Raw genomic sequence first — 14,101 nt, forward strand, 5'->3', positions numbered from 1 at the left:
CTTGGAACCAACAGAAAACGGAACATGTACGGAAATGGATTCAATATACAATTTTCCTCAGAAATAAGGTTTGTGACCATTTTATTCTAGAGTGAATGACGAATGAGTTCTCTGTCTGAACCATTGATGATTGTCTGGGCCTTGTAATTAATTGGGAATTTTCAGCTGTGACGAATAGAGCCTGCAATCTCTGAGTTTTTTGAAATCGTCCAAAAAGGCTTCGCCCACATCTGAAATTTTAGATCTGTCGTAAACTGAACGAATTGTTCAAATGATCGATTTTCCCAACTGAATGCAGCGCTTAATAATAATAACAAATGTAAAGATCTTTCCTAGCAAGCCAGCCACTGAATATTAAGACGAAGGGCTCCACCAGAGATTCTACTAGGCTGATTTCACGTAAATAATATATTTAAACTGTACACAGATAAAGGACAGAGGGAGAGAGAGAGAGAGAGAGAGAGAGAGAGAGAGAGAGAGAGAGAGAGTGAGTGAGAGTGAGAGAATCCTCCATTAGCATAATTGTTTCTCTGTCTTTTCACGGATCAGCCTAACTAGAAAACACGAAGCCCTGACTTTATTGTACCGATTTATGTGTGAGAGGGAAAGAGCGATAAAGGCGACAGATACACTTCCGTACAGACAAAACATTACACCAAGTTAGCGGCAAGCTGCATTCACATAGACTTTCATCATTTACAAAAGCAGAGTAGAATTCATTATACTGTGACTGAAAGAGTCCAAAATAAATAACTCTTAAATATTCTTTTGTGACCAGGCTCCTCTGTTTCCACATTAAATACGTAACTCGAGACAATTTTGTGCAGGTATGGTTGATGTGTGTTTCCCACATTAACTTAGTCTACATGAATTCCTAGAATTTTAACTGCTTCCACCTATACCTCTTTTGACAATCCCTGTGTAATCTGTTGGTTTTTATAAGGATTGCAAAGCAGTGTATTTGGTGAGAACCAATTTAGTGCTGCTTCCATGTCATCTTGCATCATATCTTGCAGAACTGATATGTTCTCATGCCGAGCAAGCAAAGTTGTGGCGTCAGCATAACCAAATAACAAAAGTGAGGATACAATGAGGTAAATCATTGACTGCAGTTATAAAAAAGAAGGGCTTAAGGACAGAACCTTGTGGGACTCCTGTCTTAACTTCTAGCAACTGTGGGTCTCTGTTTCTGACATAGGCAAACTGCTTCCAATTTTTAGGTATGATTCAATTACTGCCAATGCAGAATCTTGTATGCCATAGAATTTGAGTTTAGCACTTAAGATATCGTGAGAAATCCAGTCTAATGCCTTACTTAAATCACATAAAAGGAGTGAGGCTTTATTTTTATTCTCAAAGGTTGTTATTACTTCATTCACAATTGAAAGAACAGCAGTGGTGGTATTTTTTCCCTTGCGGAAGCCAAATTGACTATTAGAGAGTAAGTTATGCGACTCAAAGTAGTGGTTCAGTTGGTTATAAATAAGAGATTCAAGTATTTTCAAGAAAATGGGAACTATTGAAACTGGTCGGTAATTTTTGAGATCATTTTTGTCCCCTTTTTTATACACTGGGATAACTTTCGATATTTTTAGAGTTGTAGGATGGACTCCAAACTTTCGACACCTATTAAACAGAAAGGCCAATGGTTCACTAATTATATGCACTGTTTTTTTAATTATGTAATTGGACAACCAAGAGCAGTCCATGCTCTTGGAGTTTGAGAACTTTGCCACTACCTTTGTAATCTCAGTGGGTGCGATTGTCCTCCATGTAAATGTATTGTTTGCAGGTTGTTGTTGCTTAAGTAGATGACTTGCATTGGTGGTTGTTGTTTCAATTTTGTTCCTAATATAACTTACAGTCCATGAAAATATGATTAACTTTATCCGGGTCAAGAGCTATGCGATGTTCATCATTCCTGCAATGCTCTTGTGCAACAGCATTCCGTGCAGCTTTGCACTTATTAGGAGCCCCTTCAATGTATCTTTTGTATGGTGTTCTTTTTGCCATTCTAAGCTTAGTTCTATAGGTTCTCTTACTTTCAAGATATGCTTTGTACAAATCCTCTTTCTGCTCCGTTCCGTCTTTATGAGAATTTTTATACAAGTGGTACAATGATAACATATTTTCCCTCATATTGGTAAGTTTATCTGTGTACCACTTAATGTTTTTCTTTATAGGTTGGCTTTTAAGATTGATTTTTATAAGAGGAGAACAAGAATACCACAAATCTAAATAATTTTTAATGAAGCTCTTAAAAGCAGTTTCAGTTTTATTTATTCCCACTTGACAGTTATATATACAGTCCCACTTAATATATCCGAGTTTCTGAATGAACTGGTTTACTACTTCTTCCTTCTGCCCTCTAACCCACATTACCTTTTCCTTAGCATTGGCACCTGTGTTTGGGGAATAGGCTCAAATTCACTGCATTTGTGTTGATGCTTCGTACCGTAGATTCGACAGTTGTGCCTGTTCACTTTCACAGTACTGTGAAAAGTTACTTGGTTGCTAAAAATGAAGTGTTCAACAATGCCATACCCACCCCATTCACTTGTTACAACTGTGAATAAATCTCAGAATGCTTGTCTTTGTCGTTGCCATTGAGGTTCTGCACTAGCTCCAATTTTAATGGTTTCATAGACAGCTTCTGTAGCAGGACTTTCCACACTGTCATTGGAGTCATTTCCAGTTCACAGGGTGCACGATGCGCTGATTTCCTAGGATTCCTTATGAATATCTCTTGTAAGTGCTCCACATTCACTGCACTCACACTAGGATGTCCGCTTCTCGTCATCAGGCACAAGTTAACATATTTTCCCTCATATTGGTAAGTTTATCTGTGTACCACTTAATGTTTTTCTTTATAGGTTGGCTTTTAAGATTGATTTTTATAAGAGGAGAACAAGAATACCACAAATCTAAATAATTTTTAATGAAGCTCTTAAAAGCAGTTTCAGTTTTATTTATTCCCACTTGACAGTTATATATACAGTCCCACTTAATATATCCGAGTTTTCCTTTCCTTTCGATATTTTTAGAGTTGTAGGATGGACTCCAAACTTTCGACACCTATTAAACAGAAAGGCCAATGGTTCACTAATTATATGCACTGTTTTTTTAATTATGTAATTGGACAACCAAGAGCAGTCCATGCTCTTGGAGTTTGAGAACTTTGCCACTACCTTTGTAATCTCAGTGGGTGCGATTGTCCTCCATGTAAATGTATTGTTTGCAGGTTGTTGTTGCTTAAGTAGATGACTTGCATTGGTGGTTGTTGTTTCAATTTTGTTCCTAATATAACTTACAGTCCATGAAAATATGATTAACTTTATCCGGGTCAAGAGCTATGCGATGTTCATCATTCCTGCAATGCTCTTGTGCAACAGCATTCCATGCAGCTTTGCACTTATTAGGAGCCCCTTCAATGTATCTTTTGTATGGTGTTCTTTTTGCCATTCTAAGCTTAGTTCTACAGGTTCTCTTACATTCAAGATATGCTTTGTACAAATCCTCTTTCTGCTCCGTTCCATCTTTATGAGAATTTTTATACAAGTGGTACAATGATAACATATTTTCCCTCATATTGGTAAGTTTATCTGTGTACCACTTAATGTTTTTCTTTATAGGTTGGCTTTTAAGAACGAATTTGTTGTGCCGGTGGTACATGGCCTTTCTTGTTGTTGGCTTCTTACCGTACTTGGTTCTAAACATAGGGGGAAAAAAAAAACTTTCAGTGTTTCTCTTCGAAATGACATATGTGTGATATCTGTACAGTGTTTGGTTTCTGTGCAATAAATAATTGAAACTGTTCCTAGACTTTATGTACACCCCGTATTTTGCAATCTCCTATGTTGGCAAACATATAAGTGTTATATCAAATATTGATAGAAACTGCTTACCAAGCATCAAGGAAGACATTAACACAGACGAGGAAAACCTAGTAAAGGAAAACATAATTTTTTTTTGAAACTGGAGTTATATTAATCTGCCAAAAGAGAAGAAAGTAGCAATATTATGAAAAGGAAAGTTACCACTCACTACAAAGCAGAGATGCTCAGTCATAGATAGCCACAACTAAAAGCCTGTCACAAACAAGAAGGTTTGGCCAGTAAGGCCTTACTGGCCGGAAGCTTCTTATTTGTGACAGTCTTTCTGTTGTGCCTATCTGTGACTCAGCATCTCTACCATACGGCGAGTGGTGACTTTTATTTCCATAATATTGTTATATTCCATCCTGGATTTTCCTTATTTGAAAAGAGAAGGGAGGTTGGATGAAACAATGCATACTGAGATTAAATTGAAAAAGTTCTCAAGAGTTCCTGGAGCAAGGAGGAGGTGAACAACTCAGTAAGAGCACTTGTTTTTCCTTTCATTCTTTCCATTTAATTTCAGTTACTATTCCTACTTCTGTACTTTCTTCATTGGAAAGAACCTGAAAAATGGCGCTGTTATACTTCACTGTGTATGCCTGTATCTACAGCTGCTTGGTAAATAAAAATTATATCTAATGTTATATGACTGCAATTCTGTATGGGGTGTAATTTTTGCTAGCAGAAAAATATATAATTCCAGTGATACACTATGGCCGACCACTACTTATATTTAGGAGGTGAAATTGCCAGTGCTGCTGATTGTCACACACAAAATGAGGGGGAATGAGGAAGGGAGATATCTCATAACTTTGTTTGTTCCCCAAGGAGGAAAGATTTTTTTTTATATATATATATATATATATATATATCAGCAGTACTTGAAATTCCACCTTCTAAAGGTAAGTACTGCCCACCCCATCTGTCTCTTTGTAATTTTATACACAGTTCAGTCACATTAATGTGAGCGCTGCCTATGTTTTACATCAACATGCCAGCATTAGCATTGGAGTATATATAAAGTGGGTCGAAGGGTGATGCAGAAAAGAGTGCAGATGTTATCATAATGCTGAAACAGAGCTATTTATCGGACATCATTGGTTTTTGGGCCAAGTGTAGAAGCATTTCCAAAAAGGCTAAGATTGTAAACTGTTTACATGCCACCATGGTGAAAGTATACTGTGCATGGCGAATTAGTGCCATCCAAAACCGTCATGCAGGCAACTGTGGTGCAAAGATATGTGTGGGTGAATGAATATGCAACTGTTGAGCAACTGACCGGCCAGATGAACCAAGGGGCTACCAACCGTGTCTCCTCAATGACCGTTCAACAAATGTTGATGCATATGGGCCTCTGCAACAATGGTGTGGTTCATGCACGTATTCTGGCTGCTGTCCATCATCGAGAAAGGCAGGAATTTGCATGCCACTGAGTGGCAAAAGATGGCCTTTTCAAATGAATCGTGTTTTATGCTCCATCAGACAGACGGCTTTTGGCATGTATGGCACTGCAACAATTGTTGAAGGGTTCAGGCCGGTGGAAGGGGTTTATGGTGTTGCGAATATTTTTGTGGTCTCCCCTGGGTGATTTCACATTCTGGAAGGCACAGTCGTTCAACACAAGTAAGCATCAATCCTTGGGGACCACATCCACTCATACGTGCAATTTATTTTCCCTTGGCAAGATAGCGTCTACCAGCAGAACAATGGAGTATGTCACACACTTCGTAGTGTAAGTGTGTGGTACCACGAGCACCAGAGGGAGTTCACTGTGCTCATGCTCCCCTGCCTCCCCCTACCCCCTCCCTCCCCCCTCCTCTATCCTAATGCTGAATTCAAAACCCAGTTGAGAATATGTGGTGACTACTTTGATAGTGTTTTTGCCACGAATCTTTGGCCCTCGGCTGTGAAACATAGCACACTTGGCCACGATAGTGGATCTGGAGTGGGTCCACATCCCTGTTGGTACCTTCTGGAACCTCACTGACACTCTCCATGCATGTCCTCACTGTGAAAGATGGCTATTTGGGCTTTTGACAGGTGGTTACAAGTAGTTTTGGACCAAGCAGCTTCCTCAAGTTAATTTTACTATAGATAGAATACTTGGGCAAATTCCTGTGGTTTTGTTCACAACAATTTTCTTTCTTGTTTTGTTCTAGTGGCAGATTGAAGGATTTGTTGAGAAGTACAAGAAAATGAAAGACAGGGCAGCTCTTTTGAAAGGCAGTTTACATAAGGTAAGGTGGCATAAACCATCTTTTTAAACACAAGAACATGATAATGAAAACCTATCACCATTACGCATTACAGTGTGCTATTATACTCCGAAATATACAAGGTACATCCAAAAAGTTCGATGAATGGTCTCAGAAAATAAAGAAAATGAGAGTTACAAAGTAATCACCATTAGCTACAACACATTTGTGACACTAATTGTAAAGCTATTGAAAACTGTTCATAAACACTTCTTGTGGAATAGTTTTAAGTAACGTGTTCATTCGTTGTTGGATTTATCGCATCATTACAGGAGGTGAGACCGGGTGCTACCAGTACGATCCAGAGACTGAACGACAGACATTTCCCTCACCTCCCTCAGATAGAAATTCATGATAGATCAAGACTTTGCTTTTGAAAAAAGCAATCGACATCCTTTAATCTTGGATTTTGACGGAAGACTCTTTTTGGGAGGTGGGGAAGACAACAAACATTGTGCCACGGACTGTCACTCTGTCTCAGGATCTTATTGGTAGCACCAGGCCTCATCACCTGCTATGCCACAGATATGCAACGGTGTGTGACCACAGTGCTTTGAGCGATTGCACAAGAAAATTTGTTGACAGTTTCCAACAGCTCTACAACTGATGTCAGAAGTGTGTTGTAGCTAACAGTGGTTACTTTGAAGGCCAAGACTTATTTGGTGCAGCTCTTCTTGTTTGTCTTTTCTGTACAGATCTTTTTGTTTTCGTATAACTGCTGCAATCTACATCCATTTGGCTCTGCATGCTGTTGTCAAAAATTGTTCTTCCTTTATAATGTTACCCCTGCCCCCTCCCCTCCAACTTCCCTCCATTACAAAATTGAAATGTTTTTCTGGTGACCTCCTCCTCAGTATTCACCAACTGAGAAATCCAAAAGGGAAAGAATTTCTCCTCCAGAATATTATCCCCAAGGGGATGCCATTATAAAGCTGTATAGTATAGGTGGATAATAGTGATGTGTTGTGTTGATTGTAGCAAAATTGGGAGTTGCACATGCTCCTAATTTAGAAAATTAAAAGTATGTGCTCTGAAACACTTGCCATCAGAATAATTCCTAATATGAATGAAATATTTTCATTTACTTGTGGATTTGTGAATGTTTTCTAAGGCAGTTAATGGGCAATGAAAAATGTCTACACCCAAAATGAGATTATTAAAGAGTTACATGTGTCTCGTCACCCGAGAAATCTCCTGTCTTACCCTTCTTAAGAAAGTGGGGACATTGACCACAACCAAACATTCTCTCTCTCCAATCATAACTTTCTCACAATCAAATGTACCTCAACCATAATGTAAGAAGAAAATGTGACCCACATTATGATCTGATGAATTTTTCTGTAGTACAGAAGTGTGTGAAATAGAACTAGCACTGAAATCTTTTAACTTGCTTGGAAGTAATAAAGATTCCTAAGAGATAATAACGTGTTATTTGAAAGTAAGAAGAAGAAAATTTTGTGTAATAATTGTATTATTGTCTTACTTAATTTTTAAGGCAGAAAAATTTGGAATGTAGTCTGATTTGTTCAAGTTATGTCTTCCTGGTTTTGTTTTTACATGATTAATAATGCATTCTATGTTATATAATTCATAGAAAAGTTCTTTAAATTTGAGAAATCCAATACAATGTTTATGTAATCAGTGAGCAGTGTTATATGATTTGTAGTAAAGTCTAATTTTATATTTATTTTTGATTGACGTTTATGTAATACTAAATTAAATTTTTTGAGAGAGTCCACCTCCGGATACACAAAAGAGATATGTGACGGCGCACGAGCGCGCGTGCACCCCGCCCCCCCTCCCACACACACACACACACACACACACACACACGCACCACAAAAGCAACTATCACCTCCGCATGCTAAGACTGATATGTTTATTTCTGGATCTTCAAACTAATCTCACCACTTCTCTTCACCATCATTGTATTTTCCTGCTCCTGCCTGCACCAGACATATAGTCTCACATATTCAGTGGCATAAGTTGCAAGATCCCTTGCCTTTTGATATGCTGAACTGTAAAGTGTCACACAGCATAACAGGAAAGGAGAGACGTACTATATGTTTACAACTATATGTCTACACCATAAAACAAGGAAGGAAAAGAGCAATTCACAAGAATCACAGCCAGTAAAAACATTGCTCCTGATGTGCACATTTTTGTATGACATGATGTCGAGTTGTAAATGGATTTAGTAACTGATCTGCAATTTTATTTGTCCCTCCTACAGCATTTTAAGCTTTTCACAACTGACACTTGCATTTCTACACGCGTGTCAAAGTAGTATTAGTGAATGGAGATAATACAAACAAGAGTTGAGATGCCACAGTTCGAATGTATTAGACTTTTCTGAGGGATGTTCAGTGAGTCACTAAGGAGCTGAAAATTGCATCTCCAGACAGGGATAAGACAAAAACTGAAAGCATATTTGTTTCTCAGTATTAACATGATTTTATGTCTATATGAGAAATAAGTTGTGTATTAAGGTAGTCTTTCTAGCTGCACTAAGATCCATATAATTTTTCCTATTGTTTCCAACTGTCAAACATTTAAGTAAAACAAAAACCACTAACCATTTGGTCTAGTGATAACAGCATTTCTGTGTTGATGGGCTGGACTAGTGTGATCCTGTTTTACACCCTTTATTACGAAGTACTAGATGCCACTGAGGCCAACCATTCTCGTACCGGCTGTGTGACAGAGTTCACCCATTGGCCCTGCCAGGTGCCAGGAAAGTGACTACTGTTTGGTGGGCGTAACACTGATCGTTTTCTTGAGAGGTGAAGATTTCATTCTTTTTGTCACCTCTTCTAGTTTCAAAACTGTGGTAGACATAACAATTAAAATGTTATTTTAAATGTAAGATGAATATAAGCTAGATGTCACGTCATTCCTGCTTTCTGTTTATAGTCCCCGTACATTAATACCAACAACTAAAAATGTTGACAGTGAATAGTGAACCTTTACTGCTGCAGGTAAGTGATAAAAAAATTAAAGTTTTTATCAAAATAATTAATGATAATTATATGATAGAATGTTCAGATGTAATACAAACACGTATCATGATCTGAAGCAACAACTCAGAGCACAGTTTGTGAACAGTTAACAATATAGATCAACAAAGGCAAAAGTCAGTTGTTCATGTCCTGTCCTTATCATTCTTATGTTACAGTTCCACATATTGCTCACTGTGTGTATGCTACTATAAAGAAAAATGCATTTATGACCTTAATGTGCTGAATTGAAAGCAAATACTACAAAGATATTATTGTGATCATGTATTATTTAGAATCTTGAAAAAATCTGATTAGAAAGAAAAGAAACAGAACTGTGTAGCACAAAAAGAATTGCTTGAAGCCATCTACTCACAAATGGCTAGAGACTTTCATTTCCTATTTTTTGATAATGACACAGAAACTAAATTTTGTTTGTGACACAGTTTCCAGTTGCTGTGACAACCATCCGTGGACATTGCTTAGCTGCAACTTTGTATTCTGCATTTGCTCTCTCATTGACAGAAGATCGCACTATTAGTGAACACCAATTCTGTGGAAAGTTGTCCTGTAATGTATGCCAAAATAAATACTATAATTGATTTTGAGTATTTATTCCTTGAAGTCAAATTGATGACCACTCTCAGATCTTTGATAAATGTTTATTACTGGTAAAAATAACCCACAGTCCGAAACGGTAGTGTGACAGTGTTGATGTAAACACAGAGCATTTCATCAGATGAAGAGTGACATATTAACATAACCACAGTATTCCTGGTGCTTACAGTTTGATACATCCAGTTTCCAGGAATGTAACCCATGTACACTGTCTTTCATAATGTTGACACAATTACACAACCCATATGCTGCCTACTGAATGTTTCCAAAAAGTTAAAGATAATGCATGTCACTGCAAAGGCTGTAGAAAAAGAAAAGAAAGATGTTAATGAAGATGTTAGGTGGACTGACTTTTGATAATATGAATGCAGATAGGTTAATCATGTGAGAGATTGCCACTGACTGACTACTTTGGATAGGATTGGTCTTATAAAGGGTGGTGTAAGGATTTTTGCTGCTTTCGGAATCTTATAATTATTTGAAAATGACTAGGTTAAGTTTTACTACTTTGGATGGTCACTCAGACCAAAATTGGGTTTATGAAATATGTTGTGGATTATTACATTAGAAAAATGGATGCAACCACTTTATTCATCCATGTTAGGAACACCCCAGCTAAAAGTTTGACAGTCATATTTAAATGTATAATGCCTTATGTTAATTTTATTAAGTTTTTAATTACTTACTTTACATATTAATAAAGGATGCCATTCAGTCCACAAAAATAATGTCTATGATAATACACAGGTGAACTTCAGAAGTAAACAGATATTATGACACAAAAGATAATAATGTGCCTGGTTCCAAACTTTAAGTACGTATATATTTTAATTGAATTATTTTCCAGTGAATCAAAATATCTTCTCACAGATAATGGAATGAGTGCTTTCCGGTGAGTGGTGTCACTGCTTCAGATTATTCCGCTCAGCTCATTCTAAATTTCCTATCTCGTATAATAGTGAAGTTTTCAGTTGATAACTTTTAATTAGTACAGTACCATGCACCACAGCATCATCAGCAAACAACCCCAGATTTCTGCCCATCCTGTCCTCTAAATCATTTATCTGTATATAGAGAACAACAGTGATCTTATCACACGTACCTGGAGCACTCCTGATGATACCATTGTCCCTGATACTGGGTTCTATTACTTAAGAAGTCTTCGAGCGATTCACATATCTGTCAACTTATTCCATATGCTTGTACCTTCATTCAGAGCCTGCAGTGGGGCACCGTGTCAAATGTGTTCTAGAAATCTATGGACTCTGCCTGTTGCCCTTCATATGTAGTTCACAGTATATCATGTGAGAAAAGGTTGATCTGAGTTTCACACGAGCAATGCTCTCTCAATCTGATTTGTGGACATTATCTTCTCAGTCTCAAGAAAATTTATTATATTCAGACTGGGAATATGTTCAAGGATTCTGCAACAAACTGAAGTTACTGATATTCGTCTGTAATTTTGCAGGTGTGTTCCTTTACCCTTCTGCCACTTGGGACTTTGTGCTGGACGAGAGATTCGCAATAAATGCAAGCTAAATAAGGGATAATGCTGTGGAGTATTCTTTGTAAAACCAAATTGGGAGTACATCCGGACCTAGTGCCTTATTTGCTTTTAAATCTTTCAGTTGTTTCTCTGTGCCAGGAGCCTGTCCGATGGTCATATGACTGTATATTTGTATGATTTTGCTGCGTGAATGATTTCTTGGATATGAAATTTAAAACTTCAGCTTTCATTTTGCTGTCTTCAACTGCCACACCCAACTGTTCAACAAGGGACTGAGCAGAAGCATAAGACGCACTTAGGGATTTTACATACGACCAGAATTTTCTCAGGTTCTCTGCAAGATCTTTTGCTAAGGTATCACGGTGGTAGTTGTTGTATGCTTTGCACATAGATCTTTTCGCAAACATACGAATCTCTATTAACCTTTTGTTGTTGTCATTTTTGCGGTCTCTTTCGAACTGAGGGTGCAATAACCTCTTCTTCCACAGCATCTTCCAAATTTCATTATTAAACCATGGAGAGGCTTTTCCATCCTTTATCCACTTACAAGGTGCATAACTCTCCAGACCATGATTTACAATCTGTTTAAACTTTACCTGTAACTCCTCTACTTGCATCTTACTGGAACTAAGTGACGTTAATTCACTGGCAAAGTGAGATGCTAACAACTGCTTATCTACTCTTATCTACAAGAAACACTCTCCTAGCCTTCTTACTTGATGTAATATCTTTCATAACTATGGTTAATTGCTAGTTATGATTGCTAATCCCCATTTCGATACTGATATTGTCAGTAAGATCTGGCATGTTTGTAGCAACAAGATCTAAGATATTTCCATTGCGTATGGGCTGCCAAGCTAACTGCTCAAAAGAGTTTTCAGAAAATGTTTTCAAAATTATTTTGGCCATCTGTCTGTCAGTACCCTCAGCAATGAATCCATAGATATACCAGTCTATACTCAATAGGTGAAAGTCACCTCCAACTAGTATTGCATGGTCTGGGAATTTATGCGCAACTGACTGTGGGCTTTCTTTGAAGATTTAAGAACTGTCACAGTGGAATCGGGTCACCACTAAAAACATCCGTCTGTTACACGGGACCAGATAACTTCACTGTCGCATTCCACTTCAACCTCAATAGAGGTAATATTTTTGTCAGCTGCAGTGAACACTCCCCCTGCCTTGGAGTCTAATCTGTCTTTATGACATATGTTCCCTGACTTTCTAAATCTCTCAGATCTTTCCACTTTAGGTTGCAGTGAGCTGTTGGTCTCAAGAATACTTTGAGCATGAGAGCTTTCCTGTTGGGCAGGAAATTCAAGAAATTTTGTTATGAATTCTTTGACGGTTTACTGATAAAATTTTGACAGTCGAAGTTTCTTTAGACCTAAAGTGGTCTGACATCCTTTGCTGCGTATTGACTGGGGAGTGTTCTTCAGAGTACTTCAAACTACTGTCTAGTCAAAAAAAACCTCATGTGCACTTCATAAGCACTCTGCTACCTGAGTAGCTGCTTCCTTCATGTAGACCACCCGCTGACCTGACAAAGGGAGTCTTACAAATCCCCACCAGATAATGCAAGTCTAGAAATCTGCAGTCAAGACAATCACAGAATCAACGAAGCCTTTGGTTGAGACCCTCCACTCGGCTCCAAACCAAAGGACCCAATCACCCCTGGGAACAATGCTGCAAATTGCGAGCTGTGCCTGCACCCCACACCAAGGCTAGCAGTCTTCACCACCACCACTACTTCCTCCTCCTCCTCCTCTCCCTCCTCCTCCCCCTCCTTCCCCCCCCCTCCTTCCCTCCCCACCCCCCTGTTCACCTGTATGAACTGAGTATGGCGACAGAAATCATTGGTACCAATGTGAGCCACAACTTGCAGACTACTGCACCCTGCATGCTCGATAGCTGCAGGCAGAGCTGCCTCCACATCTTGGATGAGGCTCACCGAGACACTACCGAATGCACATTGTCTTTCTTTCCAGCCCTGAACAGTGTCTGTCTAAGGGGCTCCACAACACACCTAATTTTGGAGTTCCCAATAACTAGTAAACCCCTCCTCCTGTGGGCCTGCCCATATCCTACTGAAGCAGCAGCCACATATTTACTTAAAGGGCGAATGGGTGAGGCCAAGCGACCGGTCTCCTCATTGGCTCTCTGCCTTGATTGATGCAAATGCATTACCTCCCTATACTCACCCTGTGGTGAGGGTGAATCCACCGCATCATGTACACTATGAGGTGCCTGGTTAGCAGAGCCCATGGGCAGAACAAGTGACACCTGAGGTGTCTCATACAACACGCCAGATTCTCCACTACCACTGTACCCTAAGGCAGCAGTCTGAAGCTGACCGATTGTAGCCAGAAGCACCTCAAGCTGTTCGCGGACCACAGCCAACTCCTCGTGCATCCACATACAGGATGCACACACCCTAATCATCCTAGTAAGACCAACTGAGAAGCAAACTATAAAGCAGATAGAATCCCAGGTACACAACTTGTTACCCTCCTGATGTGTCACAAATGGGTTTTGATGCATTAATTAGCTAGCTGTTCAGTGAGCAATTCTGCACTACAGGCTGAAGGATTTTTTTTCTTACGAATATGTGAAATTAAACCTTTTAAATAGAGCAGCATATGCTAAATTTAGTAAATGTACTACAAGGAAAAGAAGGAAATTCATGAAGACTTAACTTATTGCTCTGTACGATGACTGGTATGTTGTTGTATTAATAATAAATGAAAAAAGGGAATGACATGACAACTGGCTTTTATTAATCTTATATTGAAATTAAGATTTTAATTGTTAAAAATCAGATAGTGTTGAAACTAGTGAGGGCAAAAATAA

The 14,101-nt window shown here is 38.6% G+C and overlaps 1 protein-coding gene across 1 annotated transcript in view; it reads left to right on the forward strand.

The window, feature by feature from the left end:
* The window catches only part of LOC124553205, a 226,247-nt gene that overhangs the window by 34,612 nt on the left and 177,534 nt on the right, over positions 1-14,101 (forward strand). Inside the window, exons 2-3 of the mRNA XM_047127098.1 lie at positions 6,035-6,112; positions 9,044-9,108. The gene's annotated coding sequence lies outside the window, so the exon portion shown is untranslated. The remainder of the gene's footprint in view (positions 1-6,034; positions 6,113-9,043; positions 9,109-14,101) is intronic.

Source organism: Schistocerca americana, chromosome 11 (assembly GCF_021461395.2).
Source record: "Schistocerca americana isolate TAMUIC-IGC-003095 chromosome 11, iqSchAmer2.1, whole genome shotgun sequence".
Taxonomy (NCBI): domain Eukaryota; kingdom Metazoa; phylum Arthropoda; class Insecta; order Orthoptera; family Acrididae; genus Schistocerca; species Schistocerca americana.